This window comes from Amblyomma americanum, chromosome 2 (assembly GCF_052857255.1).
Source record: "Amblyomma americanum isolate KBUSLIRL-KWMA chromosome 2, ASM5285725v1, whole genome shotgun sequence".
NCBI classification, from domain to species: Eukaryota; Metazoa; Arthropoda; class Arachnida; order Ixodida; family Ixodidae; genus Amblyomma; species Amblyomma americanum.
In genome coordinates, this window is record NC_135498.1 from 25,572,921 (window position 1) to 25,598,878 (window position 25,958).

General features: G+C 48.8%; 1 protein-coding gene across 2 annotated transcripts in view; it reads right to left on the minus strand.

Annotated features, from left to right (window-relative positions):
- Window positions 1-25,958, minus strand: part of Pgd (phosphogluconate dehydrogenase) — a 69,968-nt gene that overhangs the window by 19,392 nt on the left and 24,618 nt on the right. The gene's annotated exons all lie outside the window — the stretch shown is intronic.

A 25,958-nucleotide genomic window follows, 5' to 3' on the forward strand; every position in this document is an offset into this window, starting at 1 on the left:
TCCCTGTCTGAGGACAACGCTCGCATACTTAGCGTTGTAAACTCTGCGGAAACCCACTGTTTCCTAGGCGCCGCGTCAGCTACCGTCAGGTCAGCAAAGGTGCTAAAGCTTTTAATCGCTACGTATCGGCTTTAACAGAGAGCGGGGTGCAGCGGAGTTGTATCTGTGTGCGCTTGGAAGGCCTCCAAGATGTGTTTAGTGCTGAAATGCATGCTTGGCAAGGCAAGCCGATGTGCACATTTTAGGCAACGCGTTGCACCAGACTCTGTTGTTAGTCATGTTTGCATGCACCCGCGCACGAAACGAAACTGCAAAGCGCGGAATATCGGAGTAAATCTCGTCAAGGAGAACACACCGAGTGCGCATCCCTTATTGTGAACTTAAATGTGCAAAGCCGGGGAAAAAAATTCCTTTCTGGCATTAATAACAAACAACATAAAACAAAGCGAAAACTCCCCCCCCCCCCCCCCACACACACACAACATAATTTGAATAGAGCGTATCCTCACAACATTGTGATGTACTCATATTTTGCTTCGCAAGCCTGCACGCATGCACTTTTGTGATGTAAGTGGCACATATATTACTTCATAAAAATTACAAATGCTGTCAGCAATTCTGCTTGTTTTTCCCTTCCTAGAAAGGCATAAATTTTTTCTACTTGTTCAAGTGAATGCGTAACACTCACGACCACCACACAGAAGCAGCTACACTATATGTGCGATGCAAGTAAGCACAACATTCTGTGAGGTGGGGCAAAATTATTTTCTTGAGCACTTACAGGCCGCCTCACCTCCCTTGCTGTCCATAAAAGCAACACGAGCCAGGCAGCATCTTGAAGTTTCTTCGTCGTAGAATAACAGTTATGCACCTACCATAAAATCAAGCAGCTCCTTTAGGTGCCTGATCAAGTACAGTACAGTAAGCTTCCAAGTAAGAGAGAAAGATATATGCCAGAAAAGGTGGAGAGGTCGGATAAGGAAAAGTTCCTTCACCTGTTATTCCACAAAGGGGCAGGGGAGGAACATAGAGGTAGAGAGTAAATATCGGTGGTGGACACCATATTACAGTAAGACGCATGCAATGTGCAAGATACTTGCTTTATTTGCTTTGTTTTATGGGGTTTATGATCCCAAAGTGACTCAAGCTATGAGAGATGCTGCAGTAGAGAGCTCTCGATAATTTCGACCCCCTCTGGTTCTTTGCCGTGAACTGGCATCGCACAGTACACGGGCCTCTACCGCTGCGGCCGGGATTGAACCTGCGTCTTTCGGGTCAGCAGCCAACCACCATAACCACTGAGCCACCGCGGCAGGTTTATTTGTGTGATGCAAGAAACTTAATTTAATGTTCATGTATGCACACTCATTGCCTAGTACACGTCACACAAAGCCCGAACATGTGTTTTGGGGCCAAGCATTCCAGTTGGTCTTGCACGCAGTATTTAAAGAGACAACTAAGCGGCACCATGAGCCGAAGAGCTGAAGGAGAACAAAAACATGACAGTAAAACTTAGGAGCACTACAGACAAGGAGGAAATTAATTTATTTCCATACTCTGAAGGCCCGGAAGTATACAAAGAAGAGTGGGGGAACACATAAAATTGGTAACCGCTTTTTTGAATTTAATACAGCCAAATATTGCAGCAATAGAGGCAGGAACATGGCAGGAAAAACAAAAGCATAAGATTAGACAGAAAATAGGCAAGACATACAATGTTGATGTCGCCCTCAGGACAACATATGGGAGGCACCAATACAGACAGCGGTAGTGTTCTGGTTAGGGTACTATTAAGATAAATGTCTCCAGGATGCACAAAAAGCAATCTAGCCAGCGACGGTAGCCACTGGCTTTCGGTAGGTTTTTTAATGTGCGCACCGCATAGGATGTATTCATGATAATTAATAAACCACAGGAGATTGTTCAACACGAAATAAATTATCCTCACAGCACCATACAATACACAGCTAAAAGGAGAAGTCAGCAGTAGGAATTGCACGCCACAGGGTTCAATTTTAGCTGCGTAGTGGAGTATTCAAGGCACCCATCATGCTGTAAACTTCTGCAAGGTGAGAAAAACCCTTGTTTTAGCCTTTCAATGCCCTTTAAGCTTCAAGAACACTGAGTGTTGCACTTCGGGGATCAAAAGGAGACCATGTGGCCTGAAGACTTTTGACTACAACCCTGCAATTTATTACAATTGAATACAGCTGGCGCACCATTAAAAACCAAAACAGAAATTTCAAATACGAAGCAGAACAAGCATTCCAATTTTTGATCTAGGCATTGTTTACAAACATATATACTGGAACAGTTACTATGCTGTTGTATTCTGCCAGAACAATATGCGCTGCAACCATTAAAAGCACCCTATTTAGAGTACGATGGATGCTAAATTGGATTGAAATGAATAAATCAGTGACAACTAAATCAAACCGCGAGAAAAATTAGTTCGAAATGTATGCAGCAGTGTACAAAGTGCCCTAAAGGGTTGAATGCAATTTTCTCGTGCATTTAGTCAGTTGCATCTTTTTTGCCTAACATCAGCACAGGTACGCATGCACAGATAATTTTACACAGAGGTGGGATAAAACATTGGTGGCACTGACACAGTTAATCGCAAGGGAAGGCCTGAGTACTGGGTAAAGTAGACGATAAACTGGTGATCAGGATAGATGTAAATGAAACTGGTGTATTTTATTGACTAAACAAATCAGCTGTAATACAAAGGCAGAGAAAACTGCAATATGTTAGTGGAAATTGAGTGCACTGGAGGATATATTGCACACAATTTTAGCCCCTGAAATATTAGCTTGTTTTAAAAAAAATAATTGCTTTGCTTCCAATTTTCTTTTGAAGCTCAAGAAAAATTTCGGAGCAAGTCAGCTGTAGAACAAACTCTCTTGTGCAAAGTATCACAACAAAACCATGTGTTTTTGATACACAAGAAAATTTAATGATGATGGCACGTGATGGCAATGACAGTAATGAGCCAATTGCTGCTGCCACACAGCAAAAGTGGTAAAAGCCCACACACATCAAGGTCACAGAGGCAGATTTCTCCGGTAACAAGACAAGTTGCAACGTGTGAAAGAATTGTGATGCGGTATATGTGCACATTGATAATGCCCATTTCACGAAGTGCCAAATCCAGTAGATTCCTGTGTTGAATCAAAAAATAGCAATGCGTCCATTGATGCCCCAGTTTTACCAAAGAAACATAGGTTGAACAGATTGTCTGGAATTTTTGTCAAATTCGCCTATCAGCATTAGCAGCAGCCAAGAAGCAAAGTGCCAGCAACAAGGCTGGTAAAAGCGGGGCCTTACACAGCGAAACTGGTCGAACCAGCAGACAGCTGCCTTGTCTTTCATTTATACAAGCTTGGCAGATGGCAAACATGAGAGTTGCCTCACTTTTTGCTCAGAGGAAAACTAGTGGATTGCTGTATCACTACACATAGCATTTAAAACCAGGAGACAATTTGCTCTGTGAGCACACACAAATGACACAGTAGGGACCTCCTATCGGACGAACAGTTGCCTACAAAATCAGACTGCGCCCTGAGCAAGATGTGATAAATGACTGCATACACATCCCTATGTTTCGTGCATGTCAAGAAATTTCAGTGAAGCAGTAATCACGTCATGGAGCACAAACTTTTAACAGAAATCAAAGAGAAGTACTGGTTCAAAGCTCTGCTGGCAGGAGAAAAACATTTTGGTGACTTCCTCAGTTTCACTGCACTAAAGCACCAACATGCACATTCTGCATAAAGAGAGCACACAGCATTGCAGTACATTAAGAATTAGCAACTGTTCAGTAGCGTTAAAGCATGTGTTTAAGCACACATCCGGCCAATTTGCAGATGGTAGGATTAAAGTTTCTTCTACGCTTCCTGTCACGTGAAGAACTGCAGCATTCGAGAAAAGCCTAGTCTACACATCAAACACACCTGTCATTACACACTCTAGTGACAAACTGAAAGCAAAATTTGGTCCTGTTTAAAGAGCAGCACAAAAATCAAAGACTTGAACAGCTTTCTTGCTGTGTGCAATGAAACTTGAAGCACAAAAAATGTTTACATAGACTGATCATAGCATGACTACAGGTGAAAACTATGGCAGTGAGTCCTGCAGCTAAGTGAGGATGCATGCAATGTGTCGCACAGTGCAAGTTCTGATCGCCTTTGAAAAGAATCCTGTTCCAAATGTACAGCACTTGACACCTGTGAAGACATCCAATGCAACCCTTCCAAAGAATGATTCTTTGCTTGAGAAGCACTCTAGCTGAGAGGTGAATGATGTTGAACCTTGCAGCAGCATTCCTCAGCACACGACTTCCTAGGATAGCAGTGATGCATCGAAGAGGCACATTATACACATGTCACCTGGAAGGCAATCAACACTGTCTTTAGTGCGTGAGCTTGAGTGCAATGCAAGTTTCATACACACAAGAGAAAAGACTTTCAAATGCGAGACATCACAGGGCTGTAATTATCAAACTAAAGTTTCATGTATGACTGTAACTACTACTCAAATAAACTGCTTTTGTAACAGTTATATTTTATTGGTCATCTCTATCAAAATGATGGAGGAAGTAAAACAAAACTGTGAAAACAGCTTGACTACAGCCAGACTGATGGGTATAAATAATTATTACATATTTTTATTGTGTTGCAGTGAAGGCAACTGCTACAAGGCACATTGTAGGGGAAGTCCAAGGTTAACTTTACCTCAGAATATTTAACTGCATTAAAATCTCACTACACGAATGCTTTTGCAACTGCATTTATCAAAATGCAGATGCCAAGCCATTGCATTTGTGTGCAACGAAAGAGAACCATAGACATGCAGACGCCCTACGAGTCACCCACATCCGCATATTGTAGTAATCTGAAAACTCGTTGTGCGTTTTACTTTACAGACAAGACTATTTTGAAATGCTGTTTTTATTTGCGCAAGGCTTCCTCGCTTAATAGGCTACAAATAAATGTGCCACGAGATTCACAGCTGTTTGCATGTGACCAAAAAAGGGTAGGAACATAAGGGACTTGTTATTACACACCCGAAGAAAGCCGCCAGCCATCAATATGAACTTTGCATGCAGCCATCTGAAGAAAGTCAAAAGCAATTTTTCGTTGCTGTTTCCCTTACCTCATCGATACTCGAGACGATATACCTGGCACATGTACGCTGTCTTGCTGACACCGCTGTCTTCAGAAACTGCCCTTATACACACAGACACTGATGCACACAAATTGAGCACACAGATGATGCACTGATGAGGGCAATTTCCTGATGAGCCCAGTCCCGCCGACAAGCCGAGCACATTCTGGAAGCATGTTGCTCAGCCGGCAGACAACCCTTTGTGCCACCCTCTCATCACACACGCAGTTGAATATCAGGTCAGCGACAGCGTGCAAATAGAGGCAAACACTGAACTAATTGGTGTCCAGACGTTCACAGCTACCGATCGCGCCTTGAAACACAGGATCAGAGTAACGGCCGGAGCATCTACAATACCATGTTTAAGGCAGACCAGTGTGCTCACGCGCTGCCTCTTCCCGCAAATCTTCTTGCACAGCCACCACACCATATATCGCTGGCCAGGCAGTCACACTCACGAACCGGGCAGTCCTTCGAAAACACTGAGGCGCACTCACGAATGCTTCGCTTCTCGCAGCCTGTGACAACAAACGGCAGCTACGGACGCCGCCATATCCGTGCTGTAGCAACCGCGACCGCGCGGACCGATAATTTCTTATCATGAGAGAAGCGTTTGAAACGGGAGCGCAGCTAGAGTCCTCACGCGGGTGTAAAATTACGCTCTGATAATTAAGGCTCTAAAAGGCTGCTTAATTAAGAGGTACCATTATAACGCCGTTTCAATGCTTCTACATTTAAAACAACCATGTTTCGGAACAGTTTATTACTTCAAATAAGCGCCTACCAAACTACGGTGAGCTAACAGGCGTATAAATCAGTGTGGTCATAATTCGACTATGTCCACCATAATTCGACCATCTTGCGGCCGTCTCAAATTATGGCGGCCAAATGGGGCATTTTTCAGCAATGGCAGCATTTCCTTTGCGTCACTAAACGTCATTTTGACCTCACTGAATTATGCTTGCGTATCACGTGAATCACGTGACATTCCTCCAGCCAATCACATTCTAGGAAGCAACCCTCACAGTACGAACTTTTTTTTCTCAAAATTGCTAAAACGAGCCAAGTGTTTTCTTCCATGCCAGCTGTAGCTTCGTTTTTTTCTCCACAGACATTTAAATTTACCAACCCGGCACAAAATATAACTGCTAAAAATCAGTCTTCAAGTACACGTCATTTTGACGTCACGGCAGAAAGCTATTTCGAAGCCTGATAGTTTCGCGCCACAAATTTAAAACTCGTGACTTGCACGTGATCTCCAAATAAGCCAATCAGAGAGACAATATGGCGGCGAACGGCGGCCATGCGTGTCGAGAATAGGGCCCCTGGTTTCAGCACATCTTCGAAGAGCATTTATGGGGCCGACCACAGCAGGCTGTCCAAACTTATCTTTTCACGATGAAACTGACCCGGCGCTCGTACGTAATCTCAGTGAAAATGAACTCCATTAGAAGCAAACTCTAAACACAATTGGAGTAAAAAGGGAGTAAGCTGTCCTCTAGGGCACTCCCTTTCATTAAAGGACAGTTTAATCCCTTATAAAAAGAAGATAACGGTTTACTCCTTTTTTACTCCCATATAGGCGCATTCGTGCTTAGAGAGCAAGCGTAGCGAAGTAAACGCACTCCCGATTTATGCCGTTTATTACGCAGGAATATTCATACGGACGCGCCTCCCCTGCAGTCCTTTCATGCGCATATCTTCACGCATCTAGCGCAAGAGAATATTTCAATTCAAGGAACACTGTGGAAAAGATTTGTTCGGTTACGCAGAGAAGTAAATGCAGCCATACAAAGGAGTTCTGTTCTCGTCAGCATTCCCTCGACCCGTATTCTATTCGCGTGCCCAAGGGATGATGTACAACCAGAGTAAGAACTCTTGTAGGACTGTCAGCCAGGGGCAGCCTGGAGTTAATATGCAGCCATGCTTCCTCTCGTCGCTTAAAAAAAATCTCACGTAGCTCTTGCTTCAATCTATTTAACCTTCCGTTACTGTTAATGCTGCCTGACTATTATTAAAGAAGACTAAGCTGCAGCCAGGAGACTAATGAGAATATCTCGCAATTCACTAATACACGAGCACACCGTAACAAGCTCGGATTATGTTAAGGGCTGAGTAAAAACCTGCATAGCTAAGTCTTGCCAAAGTAACATTTACTATAATACTAGCAACAGACGTTCACAAACAATAAAGCTCTTTGAAGGCTGAAAAACTTATTAATTTCCCTCTTCTGGAAGGCGTAATTAGGGGCCAATATGAGGGAAGTAAAGTCGCCGGACTGCGAGAACAAACAAGTAGGAAACACTCGCAGATTAATTACAATACAATTCGTGATCTATCAATCAATCCCTTACAAAAATGTCTTCAGACACTTGGCTATACTACTGATCCGGAGTTCCCGGGTTCGAACCCGACCGCGGCGGCTGCGTTTCGATGGAGGAAAAACGCTAAGGCGCCCGTGTGCTGTGCGATGTCAGTGCACGTTAAAGATCCCCAGGTGGTCGAAATTATTCCGGAGCCCTCCACTACGGCACCTCTTTCTTCCTTTCTTCTTTCACTCCCTCCTTTATCCCTTCCCTTACGGCGCGGTTCAGGTGTCCAAAGATATATGAGACATACTGCGCCATTTCCTTTCCCCCGAAACCAATTATTATTATTATTATTATTATTATTATTATTATTATTATTATTATTATTATTATTATTGTCTATACAGTATATAAACTTTCTATAGACAAATCCTATAGACAGTCTATAAACAGTCTATAGATTTGTGGCCGTACACTTAGTAGACGTGTCTGTAGACAGTCTAGACTATGAATAGACAAAAAAATACAGACAAACAATAGAAGTCCATAACATTCTATAGACCGCTTTTACAAGGGATCCGGGATCGGTCACAAATGTCGTACATCAAAACGCCACGGGTGTAAAATACGCCCTATAGTACGCCTTCGCTGCGCAGCGTGCGCAAGCTACACCTTCTGCACGTCCCTTTGGCTCCTTCCCGGGGGATAACGAGGGTGTAAACACGGAGTAAAACGCCGCTTGCCCCACATTTTGACTTGCCGCGCAACAACGTGGAGCTGCTTCTCCAAGAGTCCTCGAGCTCAATCGCTCCTCGGCCCATTCACTCTCACTGCGCAACAAAAGAGGCCTGCCACGCCTCCACAACACACAGCCCCCCCCCCCCCCCCCCCTTTACAGGAGCCGCCCGCTTCAAGCCTCAAACTCGACAGCGGGCGGGCAACTCATTCGCGACTTGGGCGTGCGCTTAGACTGTAAACGCGAAGCCATTAAGAGCGCGGAAAGAAAAGGAAACACCCTCTCGACTTTGTGCAGGTACAGTGGCCCCGCAAAGCAAGCAAGCAGGCAAACGAGCGAGCAAATCAACGTTTTTTTTCTCCTCGCGGGGGCCCTCGAGCAGCAACACTAGGTGGCGAGTGTTCGTTGCGCGACCGGCGACGAGCGGCGCGCGTGCCACGCACTGCGGCCATCGTTTGCCAGAGATGGGGGCCAACGATGCGGCGACGAGGAACGCGCGCGCCCACAAGTGGCGGCCTGGTGTGCAGGTCTATTGTGTGGCCGAGCCGGCGCCTGTCCTGCCCGGCACGAACAACGCACTCGACCGCGCGAAAGTGAGCGCACTTGCGCGGTTTTGCGAAGCAACACAGAACGCCCCCAGCGAAACGAGATGCAGGCCTCAGAAGGTACGCAGAATTCGTGGCTGGCACACGGTGCAAGACCCGCCGCGGTGGGGCTCAGTGGTTAGGGCGCTCGACTACTGATCCGGAGTTCCCGGGTTCGAACCCGACCGCGGCGGCTGCGTTTTTATGGAGGCAGAACGCTAAGACGCCCGTGTGCTGTGCGATGTCAGTGCACGTTAGAGATCCCCAAATGGTCGAAATTATGCCGGAGCCCTCCACTACGGCACCTCTCTCTTCCTTTCTTCTTTCACTCCCTCCTTTATCCCTTTTCTTACGGCATGGTTCAGGTGTCCAACGATGTATGAGACAGACACTGCGCCATTTCCTGGGAGAGGCCTTTGCCCTGCAGTGGGTGTAGTAAGGCTGATGATGATGATTATTATTATTATTACACGGTGCAAGAAAGAAGATGGCCCGCCACACGTGGATGCATGCACGGAGTTCAACGAAGCTACATCAGACGCCGCAGTGGAGGGCTCCGGATTCACTTCGACCACCCGGGGCTCATAAACGCGCGCTAACACAGCACAGCAGTAGGCAGTTTTTGCGTTTCGCCTTCACCAAAACGGAATAGCCGCGGACGGAATTCGATCCCACGTCCTTGGACTCAGCGGCGAGTCTAAAAAAAAGGAAGGAAAAGGAGACAGCACATTAGGGCGATAAAACTGCGAAAGAATGCGGCGGGGCTTGGTATGAAGCGAGAACCGCGGTGTTCTTGGAGCAGACTGGCGCACTTGCATGCAGCTCAACGTTAAGAAAAGGGTCCACCAAGGCGCTTAGGGTCTTGAAAATTTTCCATGACGTTATGGAAGATCATGCTATGCTGCCCTAAAGGTCCGCGCGGCGTTGACGATGCTCGAATGCTTCCAGCTATCTACTTATGTATAGATAGCTTGGGCAGCCACTGGCAGCACGAGGAACGGTGAGGTCGGTGCTCGATAGCTGTCATTTGCTCCGCGCTCGTTATGTTGATGCGACAGCATTAGAACCCTCATCGGGAAAGGGGAAGATGTGTCGTCAGAAGCTAAATTCGATGACTGGATGGAGGGAAGTGGCGTCACCAGATCGGAAATGACATCGCTTTCGATAACGGCATCACCACATTCAAATGCTATCGCATTGAGAACACAATGTAATTAGGTGTCCCTATCAATTTTCTCCTGCGGCCTCGGAACTCCAGCCTCAACTTCACTGCAAAGGTAGGCGACTATGTACATACTTAGCTTGCGCGGAATCCAGTAATGTGTGTGTTGAACGACCGCTTGCCGTTATGGGCAAGCAGGCAGCAACAGAATTTTAAAAAAAACTTAACTGTGCGACAAACGGAAGCGTGTCAAGGGTTCGTGGCAGTCGATCCCATTTATAACGAACTCGACGTTCACGCAGATTTCGTTCTTTGGTTTGGTTTATGCGGGGTCTAACGTCCCAAAGCGACTCAGGCTATGAGGGACGCCGTAGCGAGGGGCTCCGGATAATTTCGACCCCATGGGGTTCTTTAATGTGCACCGACATCGCACAGTACACGGGCCTCTAGAAATTCTCCATCGAAATTCGACTGCCGCGGCAGGGAGGTTTCGTTCTCTGTATCCGAATTGATTGTAAAACATTTTATTCGCCGGGAAGAGCTTGGCAAGAAGTCGCGTTAAGTGGTCGAGAGTACATAGCCCTCGACGACTTTGTCAGCCCACTCCACCGCCAAAACTTGCGTTCTGGGGTCAGAGCTAGCCAGCACGGTCTCCCACCGCTCGAGAGAAGGGGCTGTAACTAGATCACCCGGAGGTGGCTCTATTTTGCAGTCCCACAGGATGTGATCGTAGGTAGCACGTTGGCCACAGTGTTGGCAGTTTGGGTTGTAAAGATCTGGATAAATGTGCGCGAGGAGTGATGGGGTGCGTATCGATCTCGTCTGTAGACGACGCCACGTAACCTCTTGTTCTTTAGTAAGGCTTTTGTCTGGAGGGGGGAAAATTCTCCTCTCTAGTTTAAAATGATTGGTGAGATCATGATATGTGATCATTGAGTCCTTCGTGAAATTCAGGGAGCCAGACTCATCCACTGCCCGGTCGACGAAACCTCGGGCTTTATTGTGGGCTGCCTCGTTCCCCGGATTCCCCGAATGGGCTGGGACCCATATCAATTCGGAATAATTTGGTGAGAATTTGGTTGCGTTAAGGATTCTAAGGGAGGTGTTTGTAATTCGCCCTTTAGCGAAATTATTGATACCCATTTTGGAATCGCTGAGGATGATGCTCCCTTGGGTATGTGCTAGGGCGAGGGCTATAGCCGCCTCTTCTGCCGTTTCAGAGGATTTCGTTTTGATTGTCGCCGAGACGATGTGGTCACCATTCTCGTTCACAACCACAACTGCAAAGGCATTGGTATTTTTGTATTCTGCCGCATCTACATAAAGTGTTGTAGCACACTGTCTGTATTTCTTATACAAGGCTTTGGCTCGTGCTTGTCTTCTACCCTCATGGTGTAAGGGGTGCATGTTTTTGGGGAGTGGTTTGATTAGTAGGGCCGTCCTATAGGCGCGGGGTAAGTCTACTTTAGCATCGTTATTCGTAGGTTGAAAGTTAATTCCGAGCCTGGTAAGAATACTCCTGCCAGTTCTGGAATTGGCTAATCGCGCTGTTTGAGCCATTAAATGGGCTTCTTTCAGTTCATTGTAGGTGTTATGTATTCCTAACCTCATAAGCCTTTCGGTTGAGGCATTTAGTGGGAGTCCTAACGCAGCCTTATAGGCCTGCCGTATCATGCTATCCAATTTGTCCTTTTCTGCTTTCGAAAATTTCAGATAAGGGGTGGCATAGAGTATCCTGCTCAGCGCAAAGGCCTGCACTAGGCGGCATAAATCTCTTTCCCTCACCCCTTGTCTGCGGTTAGCTATGCGGCGGAGTAATCGCGCCGTCGCTTCTACCGTGCGTTTTAGCTTAGTGAGTGTGTCAGTATTTTTTCCATTTATTTGTAAATACAACCCCAGTATTCTCATGGTCTGTACCTCTTTGACAGATCGTCCATTAACATAGACGTTTATTTGCGGGGGGGATGTCGTGGTACGCCTACCGCTTTGTTTACGACGGATCACGAAGAGTTCAGATTTTTGCTCAGAACAAGTGAGGCCAGAATCCCATGCGCATGCCTCGATGATGTCCACTGCTGCTTGGAGTGTGTCTTCTATGTAGCCTTCGCATCCTTTGGTTACCCAAAGTGTGATGTCATCTGCATAGAACGTGTGATGTAGGTCTGGTATTTGTGCCAGTTTGGGGGGAATTTTGATGAGGGAGAGGTTAAAAAGGAAAGGGGACAGGACGGAGCCCTGTGGCGTTCCTTTACTTCCTAGTTTGATTGGGGCAGACTCTATTGTTCCGACCGTTATCACTGCTGTTCTGTTAGTGAGGAAGGATCGGATGTAGTTGTACGTCCTTTCTCCGGGGTTGATTTCTGACAAGTTTGTCAAGATGGCTTTGTGGGTGACGTTGTCGAAAGCTTTAACAAGGTCTAAACCCAATATTGCTTTCGTTCCTGTTCCCTCGTCAGCTTCAATTATGTCCTTGTTAAGCTGCAAGAGAATGTCCTGGGTAGATAGTTGGGCCCTGAATCCTAACATTGTTTCAGGTAGGAGGTTCATGTCCTCCGCATAGTTTTGGAGCCTATTGAGGATGACATGCTCCATGAGTTTGCCTAGGCATGAAGTTAATGAAATTGGCCGTAGATTCTCAGTGCTGAGTTTCTTACCCGCTTTAGGAATAAAAGTGATTTTCGCGTGTTTCCACTCTGGTGGTATGTTGCCTGCATGCCAGTATTTGTTCATAAGGTCTGTAACCGCCGCGATCGACGTTGCGTCTAAGTTCCTGAGAGTCTTATTTGTAACTTTGTCTGGTCCTGCCGCAGATGTTGTCCGCAGTTTTCCAATTGCGTACCAGACCTCTGCGTCTGTGATGTCTGCGTCTAAATTTGGATTAGGAGTCCCCCGGTAGTCTGGTTGTGTGGTACTATCATCCGTGTTTAGATAACGTTCTGCTAGCTCTTTGATTAGGTCTTCAGTTGTACCCTCATATTTATGTATGAGTCTGTACAGTTGACTTTGTTGCACGGGACGTGTTTGTTCTGGATCGAGCAGGTGTCTTAGAAGATGCCATGTCTTCTTATTTCCGAGCTGTCCATTGACGCTTTCACATATTTGGTTCCATTGTTGTGTTTGGAGAGTAAGTGTATGTTCCTCGATTCGCCTCTCGATTTCAGCAATCTTTTTGCGTAGTCGCTTGTTGTGTTTTTGCTGCTTCCAGCGTTTTTGGAGGCCTTTTTGTGCCTGCCACAGGTGTAACAGTTTTGAGTCTGCAATCTGCTCCTCCTTCTCAACTGGCACCACAACGCTAGTGGAGCTGACATCCTCATTCAGGGCGATAACCCAGTCGCTAAGGTTAGAGATCTCCTTTGGAGCTGTTTTGTCGCGAAGTTGCCTGAACTTGTCCCAATCCGTGGTTCGTATTTCTTTTGCTTTGTTTTTAAGTTTTGTCGTGGGGAACGTGATGCTAAGGATGAAGTGATCACTGCCAAGGTTTTGCCCGGTGTTGACCCACTTTGCGTCCTTGACGTTTTTAGAGAGGGATAAGTCTGGAGATGTGTCTACACATACACTGTTACCCATGCGTGTGTGGTCGCTCGGGTTGTTTAGCGTTGTGAGCCCTAGTGACTGTATGATTTGCCAGAGCAGGTTCCCTTTCGGAGTTGCTTTGGTATATCCCCATGCTGGGTGTTGAGCGTTGAAGTCTCCCACAATTAATAGTTGAGCCCTAGCAGCCAGCTTTACTGTGTTTATCAACAAGTGTGGGAGTCCATTGCCTTTGTTTCTGGGAGGGTTGTATACATTAAGGATGAAGAGATTTGAGCCTCCCTTTTGCCTTGGTACTATTTCAAGTAGGGTGTAATCTTCTTCCGAATCATTTATAAAATGTTGAATTGCGGTGATATTTCTATGCACCAGAGTGGCTGTGAAGGAGCCGGCTGCGTTACTAGTATCATAATGAGGTGGCAGATATGCTTTATAGCCTGGCAGTGTAGCCCTGCCGCTAGCTTCTTGCAATGCAATCACGTCTGGGGTTGGAACAGACGGTGCTTGTTGGATGTGGAGCTGCAAGTGGGCCCGCTTGCGGCGGAAGCCTCTGCAGTTCCATTGCCAAATTTCAAATTTTTGGCGTGGTGCCATGTTGGGTTATAGATGGTTGTGGCGTCGTGGACAGATCCACGGTGGGGGGCAGGCGGGCCTCGATAGTTGTAAGCCTATCCATTATTTGCTGCATGCAGGTGGCTATTTGGGATACCTGTCCCTCTAGTGTTGCAAAGCGAATATCTATCTCTGCAAATTTGGTAGTAACGAGGCCTTGGAAGGTAGCTTGTTCTGTTGATATAGCGCTAGTTCTCTCTGACAGAGTATTGATGTCTGCCCTGAGTTTGGTAGGCGCTTTCGACGGCTGCGGGGTGTCGGATTCCGAAGCCTCGGCCTTTCTTTTGGATTCCTCGCCTTCTTTTGTAGGATGCGGTCTTTTAGTTGCTATTCTGGCGTCTGTGTCCGTCGCGTTATGGGCTGAAGACTGGGACGCGTTGGAGGGAGTGTGGCAAATAGCGTCTGTTTCCATCGCATTATTGGTCGAATCCTGGGACGCGGTGGGTGGCATTCTAGCCGCAGTGGCATTCTGTACCTGATGCGCTTGTAACAGGCGTTTAATGTCAGCCAACTCTTTTTTAAGGCTGGCAATTTCTCTGTCTCGGGATTGTAGTTGGATCTGAAACTCCTTCTCTCGAGCGTCAATAGATTGGGAGGCCTCTGCTGGCCAGCTCACCTTTTTATTGGAGCGGCTATCGCTGCGTCCGCGGCTTGAGCTCCTCTTGTCTTTCCCTGCAGGGTTCCCCAGGGGCGGGAAGGAGCTGGAGTTGTTCCGGCTGTGGCTTCCTCCTTTTCCGGTAGCACCGTGTTCCTTCTTCCTGGGCCTAGACTGGTGTCCGTGTAGTGATGAGTCGTTGTCCCCTTGCTTGGGTGTCTGGTTGCCATGGGGCGTTCCTTGTTTGTTCTTGTTGATCAGCCGGAATTTGCAGTTCCGGCTGCCTGTGTTGTGGCCCCCGTTGCAGACGATGCATACGGGTTGGCAGGTTGGCTGTTCTCCCTCAGGTGGAGGCGAGTGATTTTCTCCGCAGCGGCGGCAAAGGTTCGTTGTAGGTTTGTAGCAGACATCGGCCCGGTGTCCTACTCTCCTGCAGTTGTAGCATACCTCATGTTGCTCCCTGAAGGGGTGGACCCGAAAGACGCCGCACTGATAGATTACTTGGCTGGGTAGCTTCTTTCCAAAAAAGGTGATTTGTATTGTTCTGGATTTCCCGATCCTTCGGGCATCCACAACTTCTATTCCTTCGTTTCGGTTTCCGAAGCCTTGGCGAACCGCTTCGGGCGAGTCTCCCGCGTAGGCGTTGTAAATGACCCCTTTTACCGAGTCTTCGGGCGCCGCCACGTACGACGTTACGTTGTAGGTTTGATCTTGGAGGTTCAGTTTTTCAATATTGGCGTATGCAGTCGCCCGTTGACGATCGGGCGTGCATAGCGTAAAGGTGTTGTTGGCCGTATTGACTCTGATAATGTCTTCATTCTTCACCGTATCATACGGCAGCCTGGCCACCTCGCAGGCGCAGAAGAGTAGTAGTCCGGGCGCAAAGTCCCTCAGATTCCAACCTTGTGGTCGGCAGACGATTTTGTAGTCGTCGGTCGGTAAGCGCGGGAGAAGGGCTTTCTTGCTGAGTGCAAATAGCTTCTTCCCGTTCTTTCGCGATGGAAAATTGGAATTAGACTTGCCTTGGCCGTGCCCCTGCGCAGGCTCGTCGGCGGTTGATGCGGGCCCTTTATTCTTCAGGCCTCGTTGTCGGTCGCGGTAACGAAGAATGGTTTCCCATTTTCCGGCCTCGAGCTCCGACGGTGATATTTTCTCGCCTTCCACGGCGTACTCCATCTGTGCGGGTCCCTGGGCGCTCAGTTCCCGGCGGAGAGGTGACGAGCTAGGTCGAGCTCGATGGCTAGGCCGGCAGTCAGCCGGCAATATGCCTAGGTGTCCGTAGATTGGCAAAATCCGGCTGCAGCAGGCACTGGACAATGGCCCGGATGTCGTCCAAAATATTCGAGCCCGAAGGCTGACTCTTTCTGCCGAAAAGTGGCTTCGAGGCGGGAGCCCATGCGAGACACGTCAGCACAGCTCCGTGGATTGGATTGGATCCGAAGTTCGTAGTAAGTGGACTTACCATATTACAACCAGAAATACAAAAACAAAAGTGGCCCTCATTTTTTTTTCTGCACACCCTGTCTCTGCGCTTTTCAAAGCTTTAGGGCGGCGATGTTCTCGCCGCGACTTGCAACCAACAAGCGGTTTTAGGGACGCAATATAAACTAATCGCCGTCGAAACGCTGTATCCACTGGCGACAAGTGGGCCTCCTCTCCTGAACTCGAATCGTACGCAAAGTGGCGAAGGCCAGCAACCTACTTCTACTACTAGCATTACTAGTATTCGTACTTCTTAGGTCGCTGCCATTCGTTGATCATCGACCGTGTGCACTAGCTTCGCATTCAACCCTGCCCCTCTCTCGCGCACAGCACGCTTCTACTTCGAATTCAGACTGACCAGCTAGCATACACGCGAGCTCTGACTGACCTTGTACCCCACATCAGGGGGCGCTTGCGCGACGATTAACTGCAATCTCTATTGCCGGTTTTTTTTCTTTTTTTGTAGCAACGCTTTACTGGGAGCAGGTAGGGAGGAGGGCTTCCACGTAGGTTGGGAGACGTCTCTGCGCTGGCGCCAAGCACAAGTTTTGCAACTGCTGGGGGCGAGTTGTCGGGGCCTCCTTGTTGGCTCTAACCGAGTTGTGCAGCGTTTTAAATGAGACGCAGTGGCATAGCATGTTGTGACGGTAGCACCACCCTCGTTCGTAATAAGCGAGAGTTCGTTATAACTGCGGCCGTTGTAAGCGGGCTCAACAGTATTTGGTATGTGCCCATTCTGACGGCCTGTACACTACGAAAAGGTAGTAGCTATACACATCGTCACAACTACTGAAAACACAACCGCAACCGTTGCACGGATTAGAACAGCAGCGCCTTGAGCGGTCGTGACGGAGGAGCATTTACGAATTGATCAAGTTCTGCAGCCAAAGCTAAGCGCCCCCTCCCTGTCAAGGTGATAAAAATGGGGAAGGGTATCACGCGAAACCGGTTCCTCTTGCCCACGCGGACAACGTCTCATCTTTCATAATGCCCCGATTTCCCCAAGCCGTACGAACGTGTGTGTGACGTATTGGTAGCGTGTTTTTACTCGCAATCCGAGGGCCCGATGGTCAGGTGCTTTGATGCGCCACTGGTGTGGCTGGCGCCACCTATGGGGGCCTCTTGTAATCGATTAGTCCTAATTTTTTCGTCACGCCGACGGCAACGCCGACAACAGCTCCCCTGAGACAGCCTTTACGCACTGGTGTAAAATTAAAACTGCCTGCAGCGCATATCGGGTTCAACACACCCAGATTGGGCCCGCACGCGATCACATCCGTTGCAAAAAACAAATAAGAACGTCTGCAGCTTGAGCGGAGCTATCAATCCGAACACTGAGCTGCCATTAAGGGCTAGCCGTCAACTTCAGGAAGGAGCCGGCGGCTCCAAGCAGCTATACTTAATAGGCATTCACCGCACGCGCAAGACCGCAAGCGAGCACCGAAACGCAGAACCGAAGGCTGGAAAGGCAACGACCCGAAAGAAGACGTCAGCACATCGTCAAGGGATCTCTCATGCGGCCCCGTTTGTTGCGTGCAGCGGGGCAAGAAGCGGAGGAGCGTATCTGGGGCACCGGCTCTCGATCAGTTCCACTAGCGAGCTTTACGCAACCGCTCTTCACCTAATCGAGTCACAGAAACGCCCATGTACGGAAGACATTGGGGTACGTGCCAGTCCCTCTCGACTTTATGGTAAATTAATCCTAGCCCTATACTCTCCTTCGTTGCTGTATGCCTTGACATGAGCAGTGCAGACAGGGGGCACCGTTGACGTAAACCTCTATGCTCACCTCCGTACAATTTAGCCGTAGGCAGTTCATCCGCCTTGTATACCGCCCTTGTATATCCTTGTATACCCTCCACAGTAAACCTGCCATGTGCACCTATTTGTGCTCAGAAAAGCCAACCATAGCGATCACAGCGCCTGCATATTGCAGCTCCACCTATGAGCGGGCAAATAAACTGCTCGGACGTTGTTGGTCAGCGTGCTTGTCGCATACAGGGGTCAAAACCCATGCTCTTCGGACTGCTGCAAATACATGTAGACCGCTTGCACCATGCGCTTGCCATAGGTGCACACAACAGTCCAATCAGCCATACGACGAGGCGCGGAGAGCGCTTTTATCGAAGCCCCCCCAAAGTCAATTCGAAAGATATGGCAACTCGCTTTTCAAAACGTAGTTTCGCAAATGACGTAACTAACAAACTAGGGATACACGCGCGCGAGACCTTCGTGCACCGTTCAAACGACAGGCCAATGCAGACGGAAAGTTTCGCAGACGACGAGGCAAAAAAATTTCACGTCTGCTTTCACGTCTGCTTCTTCAAACAGACGACACCTTTCACTGCTCTACACTGTCTGCTTATGGATGCAGAGCACAGTACTAAACTTTCAGGACGAACGCCCACAGCCGCAAAGAAAGTAAACAGAAAAAGGCAGAACTAACAACAACACCACGATCGTTCGGCCTGGCAGCACACAAGCAGCCAGCGCGCGTGCATTCGCACTCCCTGGATCAGATATTGGCCGAATCAACCGTCGCGCGCGGTGCACGAGGGAACAAAAAAGAAAAGCTCACTCAATCCCGAACCCGCTTTCGAGCTGCGCACGTGCAGCCCGCACACAGACACGCGTACATAACGGAAAAAGGGAAGGGTGGCGATACGTAAGGGCGAATACGTGTGCTCCGCTAATCGCGCCACAGCCAAGGCGTCCGCCAAAAGTTCCGCACGTACGCACACTCGCAACACTGCACACACCACACGTCGCTTACGCCAGACGGCGACCGACGAAGCGGAGGAGGAGAGTCGGTTGGCCGAGCTGCGGTACACATAGCGTGCATCGAACTCGAAAAGAAAGCTGCCGGCGTGTCTGCGGCCGCAGCGCTGCGGCCTTGTGCCAGAAAAAGGGGGGAAAACGGCCGTCCTTCAATTATTGCCGAGGGCCGTTAACGGGCGTTTTCGGCTTCGCACTGCCCACAGTGGGCGCGCCTAGCTTGTCTTATATTCCTCCCCCCCACCCCCGTCTTTCTTACTATTTTCTTTCTTCCTTAGGGGAACTTGCGCTGAAGTTTGCGGTGCCGATTGCAGCGCCATAACACTACCTAGCGAGAAGAGCAAGCAGTTTTGGGTAGTACTCTTAGCGCTTTTACGCGCCACCTTCAGGCGCTTACTGGCGTGAGCCTCCGCGCTGTCGAAGGCGCACGTGCCGTGCGTCAGCTATCTGGGCTACGCCGAGAGAAGCTAGGCAATGAATGCTGTCAGCCAAACGCGGGTGTCTAATCGCGCAGAAGGTGTTCTCGCGTTTGCAGCGGCCCAAGCGGCTGACAAAAGCACTTTTGAGTCACCGAATTGAACAACTGCAGTGCCACCTTGGCAGCGCAGGCTCCCCTAGTAGCTTGCTTCCTTGGATGTGTGGCTGCGTTCTTATATTACACGACCGCCCAATGCGCGAATCGAGAGGCTGACCTCCTCCGGAAATAAAGTGCATAACGCAAGAACGCAATCGCGTGCTCCAGCTAGCGCGCTCCAGTGAAAGCTGATGATGAATATCGCGCGGTCGAAACCGGCGCGGCGCAATTTTCTTTTCCGCGCAAGAACAAGGCAGGCGCTTGATACGGCAGCCAACGAGAGGTGAAAACAAGAAAACGTCGATCTTTGCGGAGGCTTCGAGCGTTACGATACCGAGAAGGTTGACAGACGAGGTGTATTTTAAAAAAATGCACAACTCTGCGCGGCGACGAATATCGATAGGTTATGTATTCTAGCGCTTTTGGTCCACTCGATATATCGCGAAGCATTTGCGTGTTGGCACGATGAACAGTTCGCGCCTTCAAAACGCTTTAAAGCCCACGATAGACAAGTCCGCAAAGGCTCAGAAGAGGTCTGGTTAACGCGAAGCTGATAACTCGTTAATAGTTTTCGCCGCAATCACTTCCCAAACAGCGCGCGCGAACGTTAGGGCGTAAAGTTAAACCGCATAAGCATAATAAATCAGCTTAGAGCAGCGTTTTACGTGGCCTGCGGGCGCGCAGATTTTGAGAGGCCGTGTCAATGAAGGAACCCCCGGAAATGAAGTGGTCGGCACGAAGAGATCAAAAGCAGCACGTGAGAATGAAACAGAGATAAGGTCCCCCCCCTCCCCCCTGGCGACAGGTGAAACAAACAGGATATGCCTTTGGCAGCTAGGTCGCTGGCGGACGTTGCACCGCTGAAGCAAACACGGTGGGGCGGCGGTGGAGTCTGTCCAATTTTTGGCGAGCCCGGAAGAGTATATGCATGCGCCCCGCGGCCACATCAAAAAGTGGCGGAGATAAAAACGCGCTATGCCCCCCCTCTCGATGACGCGAAAATGAACGCCGTTCGGAACGACGACATGGACGGAAACGTTGCCCAATTCGTTTAGGTAAAAGCGCGAAGCAAAATATCAAAGACTGCGGCCTCGGAATAAAGGCGCGCGCTGTCAGCCAGTCACAATGGCGGAAGCCGACCATAAACGTTCGCTGCCCCCTGAGGCTAACCGAGCTCCAACTTCCTCAAGTTCGAAGTCAGACGGAGCTTAGAGAAATTACAGGTACAGAAAATGTTAAACAGAACACCTAATTTGCATCCAATCAACGAGTCCTCTCCAAATACAGCAGTTTTTTTTTTGTTCTTGTACTACTTTTGAGGGCGGACGTTTTTTAAAGCCTTTTCTAGTTCGACGTAAAAGTAAAAACAAAGTGGGCTCAAGAGTCCGAACTAAGAGAGACCATGAAGCTCTGTATAACGATAATATCGGAATCATGCACACTATACACTATAGTTTCAAAGGGGCAGAATTGACGTCTTTGATTGGACAGTGTTGAACTGTTATTCAACAATTATGTTTTTTTGTTTTGCAAAAGCGCGTGAAAATGCACCAAATTCTTATTCGCTTTTAGCGCTTAAGTTTGCAATCTATAGAATTTCGATATTTCCTTTCATTGAGGAGCTAGACAGTCACAAAAATTTGTTTCAAGATTTCCGTTCTCGCCAATTTACGGGAAAAAAGAGAAAAGCATGAATCAAGGTCCTGCTTCCACCAGTAGCAGTGTACGTTTCCCTGAGATGCAGCAGATTGCATTAAAATGATGATAGTGAATTGTTATGGCGCAAGGGCATTTGCGACCCAAGAGCGCCATGGCACAAAGCATTTTTCGTTTTGCTCAAGGTGGGGTCAAAGACCCGTTTCCCAAGCATTTCACCCTATATAAGCCGAGCACCAGACCAGGGGAAAGCTTGTACCCATTGTATCACCGGTGGGTGCCCGGAGGCACTGGGGATCGAGCCCCGCACCTCCCGCATGCGAGGAGGATGCTCAAGCCACTAGGCCACCGCTGCAGTCATTCTAATCGGTGCAAACATTGCATAACGCAAGTGGTTCTACAGACGAACAGCCGAGTTTGGGACCAAACTACGAAGACTTGACACCAGTCAACGATAGGTGTGCTATACTAATCGCGGCCTGCTTAAAAAAAATAAAGTTTCCGAGACTAATTGCTACACTGTAGCCCCAGGGCGAAGATCCCTTAAAAACTGGCTCTAGTTTGCCCCGCCGCGGTGGCTCAGTGGTTAGGGCGCTCGACTACTGATCCGGAGTTCCCGGGCTCGAACCCGACCGCGGCGGCTGCGTTTTTATGGAGGAAAAACGCTAAGGCGCCCGTATGCTGTGCGATGTCAGTGCACGTTAAAGATCCCCAGGTGGTCGAAATTATTCCGGAGCCCTCCACTACGGCACCTCCTTCTTCCTTTCTTCTTTCACTCCCTCCTTTATCCCTCCCCTTACGGCGCGGTTCAGGTGTCCGACGATTTATGAGACAGATATTGCGCCATTTCCTTTCCCCCAAAACCAATTATAGACCGACTACGAATTACAAAACGTTTATGAACCATCCATAAAACGTATACGAACTATCCATGGACTGTAATAAACGTGAGAAGTTACAGCAAGAGCTGCACGGCAGCCCGGGTGCGCATGCTCCTGGACCACAGGTGTCGTTCTCGGGAACGAAGGAGACTTCACACCTGCCGCTTTACACGCACGAAGAACTCAGGGAGAGCTTCTTGCACGTTACCGCGGCATGTTAGTCAATACGAGCGCTCGTATACGCGTGCACGACTTTGGTCAGTTCGCATTGCGCACCCTTCCGTCGAGAGACAAATTTCGCTTCGCTTCGGTATCGCAAGCATGGGACTCTAATCGTATAAGTACGGGTATTAGTGGCTACACTATGATAAGCTGTATACGCTGCATGCGGTCTTACAGCTGCACCAGGCTCAATCGCCCGCTCATGTTGTGACGCGTATACGCTTTCAAGTGCACTTTGGAACCATCCGCGAGCTCCCTGGCTAACCACTCGAGTTTACTGAGTACCAGGAAGCGTTACCGCTACCGAGCGGTCGTTGACACAGTGCTTTTATGCCCCTCTCCCTGCCGCCGCCTAATCCCATGATTGCGAGAGGCAGCTCGCGGGTTCGTTCACTCGTTCAGCGGGCAAGGTAGAATTTCTTTTGAAAACTTGACGGCAGTCGTCTTCGGGACTATCCAGCCGTGGAACGACACTTGCGCCTCGGTACTCGCAGTGTTTGCTATGTACAGTGCTACAGAAACCTGTCCCCGAAGTATGGGCGCAACGGGCATGCCATCGTGTAGTGAACTTGTCGACTCCTGTTTTACGGCAATTACACCACATGCCGAAACATAAGGCACGAAAGGTACCAATTTTCATAACGAAACCACCGCAAAAGACAGGAGGGCCGGTAAATAACACTGTTTCAACTACAATCTCATAGCGAACTTGTCGACTGCTGTTTTACGGCACGTACCGCATGCCGAAAAATAAGGCACAATAGGTGCCAATTCTCGTAACGAAACCACCGCAAAAGACAGGAGGGCCGGTAAGTAACATTGTTTCAACTACAATGTCATACGGCTGCGCAAAGTCATGTCTCCTGCATAAAAGTACTCCGGCAAAACAGATACAGCGGTCTTGCACGGGCGGGCAGTAACAATAGTAGACGTTTTTAGCATACCGGAGACGTATACCGGTTTACCGGACACCTCTTGCGCATGCGCAGTGGCACTGTTGTGGTTAGGGGGAGCCACTGTGCGTGCGCAGGAGGGGTCCGGCAAACCGGCATATGTCTACGTTAGTACGCCTCCGGTATGCTAAAAACGTCTATTAGCAGGCATACTCACGGCGATACTCGACACTCGTTTAGGAAGAGCACTCACTGCAACACACTACGCTCCTTCAGGGTGCAGTCAACGCAATGCTCTCTATACTCAGCAAATTACTGCAATAGTCACTCCCTAATCGCCGCCTCCCTTTTTTGTTTGCTTGTTCGACTAGCCTACTAAGCTTCGGGAATAACCTGGGCAATACCCACTGGGTTCAACGCACCGTACACAGTGAGACGCAGCAGTGGTGTGAGAAAGACTGTATAATACAGAGGTGGCTTTTCCGTGCCGAGCCGGTATATAGTTTAAAAGGAATTAGTATTTTTTTTTTAATCTCAGTCGGTCGCTAAGCGAAATGGTCGTCAAGAACGGGGGGGGGGGGTCTCTCACTTCTTCCGGCATGCCTCCGCTGATGTTCCCGGAAGCTGGACGCCAGAAGGAAGGAAAGGAGGCAGCGACCGACAGGACACTGCACGGAGAGCGCAGTGCTCTCCCGCCTCGACCTCAATCCCCGCTAATGACGGCTGCCCGAAACTGATCCCGCTCTACTTCTTTTTCTGTCTCTGCCTCACCTGCCGACCGAGCAACGACAATGTGCGCATGCGGTGCCAGACGACTGTCGTCCCTCGGAGGTCAAGGATAACGGTTATGAAGGCTCGGACGAAAAAACTATCAGCAAATGTTCCGCGCACAACTGTCAAGCCACGGGAGTAGTTCGTTTCTGCGAAATAGACAGCTGGAGGCAGACCTGAGCTCGGAAAAGCCAAATTTAGACTATTTTCACGAACAGCTATAGAATCCCCCACGGCGAAGTTACACTTAACTTCTCAGTTACAAGAAAAAAAAAAGTGCCGCCGCTCGGCCCGTGGTAGCAGTTAACTAAAAAAAAGGCCTTTAATATTTCGTCACTACGCAGGCTTATACATGTGTAGTTTGAATACTTTTTCCTACCAATTTTTCATCTCGCAAGAGGTGAGAAGGGTGGAGCGGGAGCTGTATATATATATATATATATATATATATATATATATATATATATATAGTTCATATGACGTCGCGAGGAAACGGTATATAGAATTGAAGCAAGACGGGACACAGGTAATCTAAAGCAATCAAGTGGAGTCCCTAAGCAGCTCCAGACTATCGGCCATGTCAGCGATATGCGTTTCATGCGGCAGGTCACTGGCTGGCACGCTCAGGGTTAAAAAGGCCGCGGACTCTACGGGTAGCTGCTCGCGACCCTCACCACCACACAGGTGAAGCTAAGTTGAGGCCCGGCATAATAACGATTGTATTAACGCGTTAGCATGAAAAGCCCCACCGTGAACAGAAAGTGCCCGGCGTCCGGCGGCGTGGTGTTCCGTACACCACCTGCCAACTCCTTGCACCTGCCACGGTTGGCAGGTGGCAGAGTGGACATAGGGAAATCCGCAGCTACACTTGCCGGAAGGTGACTGACACGGGAAGAACCCAGATGATGCCTACACTCTAAACACAAATACACCGATACGGGAGTAAAAAGGTACCGAAGCTGTCCTCTATCGCTCTCCTTTATAAAAGGCAGTGCGTTAGAAGGCAGCCCTTTTTACTCCTTTCTGTTTTAGAGTGTAGAGTGAAAGGAGGTTCTGGACGCGGGCGTAAGAATGCGCAACCTGAGGGTGGTTACGACGGGAACAACAAGGCGGGGTGGAGACCGTGGATGGTGGAGGGCCAATCAGCCAATTCCAATCAGACTTTACTGATTAATGCGCCAAGCCGGCAGCCTTAGTTCTTCAAGCAAGGAGAAGGCCTACAGAGCTAATGCATCATCATCGCATAATGATTATTAAGTGTCCCCGTAATCTTTTCGACTGCGTACTACCCTCGCAACTTCCGCTCAATGTCAATGGGTGAGGCGACGCCACACCCTCCCTGTCACTGGGCGCCCGGCAACAGTCACGAACGGCAAAAGAAACAAACAAGCTGGAAGCTGAATATAACCGTAAGATTACGCCGACCCCGCATACCCGCGATTTTCCTGCGGAACTTAAATGGAATCGCACATAACTGCTATAAGGCATACCGTGTCAATTCACAGACCCGTCTAACGCATTTCCAAGCACAGTAAGCAGCGGTTCGCGAAGCAGTATAAACAACCACGCGAGTAAGACAGCTGGCAAGGTGACGGAGGTCGCCAGTTTGGGTGCGGCTGTATACTGCGTCCCGAAGCGAAGCACGAGAATTTCTTCTAAGTCTGAAGACTCGAAGCCATGCTGTCGGCACAAAGCCTGGAAGTGCTCAGTGACGCGACATTGACCGCGCGATAAAAACGCCCACGTAGATCGCGCCAGCAGAGAAACTGAATGCCAGTCAAGCCTACTGAACGGTGCCGGAAAAAAGGTGAACTAGAAGAACGCAAAGACAACAATGAGCTGTGGATGCGTGCTATGTACTATGTCTTGTAGCTGGAGTAGCATGTCAGGCCGACAACCAGGCAGACCTCTCCTGTTCCATTAAAGTTCTCCTATATCCTGTAGCTGGAGCCCGGAAGCAGCACTGAATTAAATGTATCTGAAGTATTTCCGCACAGGTAAAGTGTGTA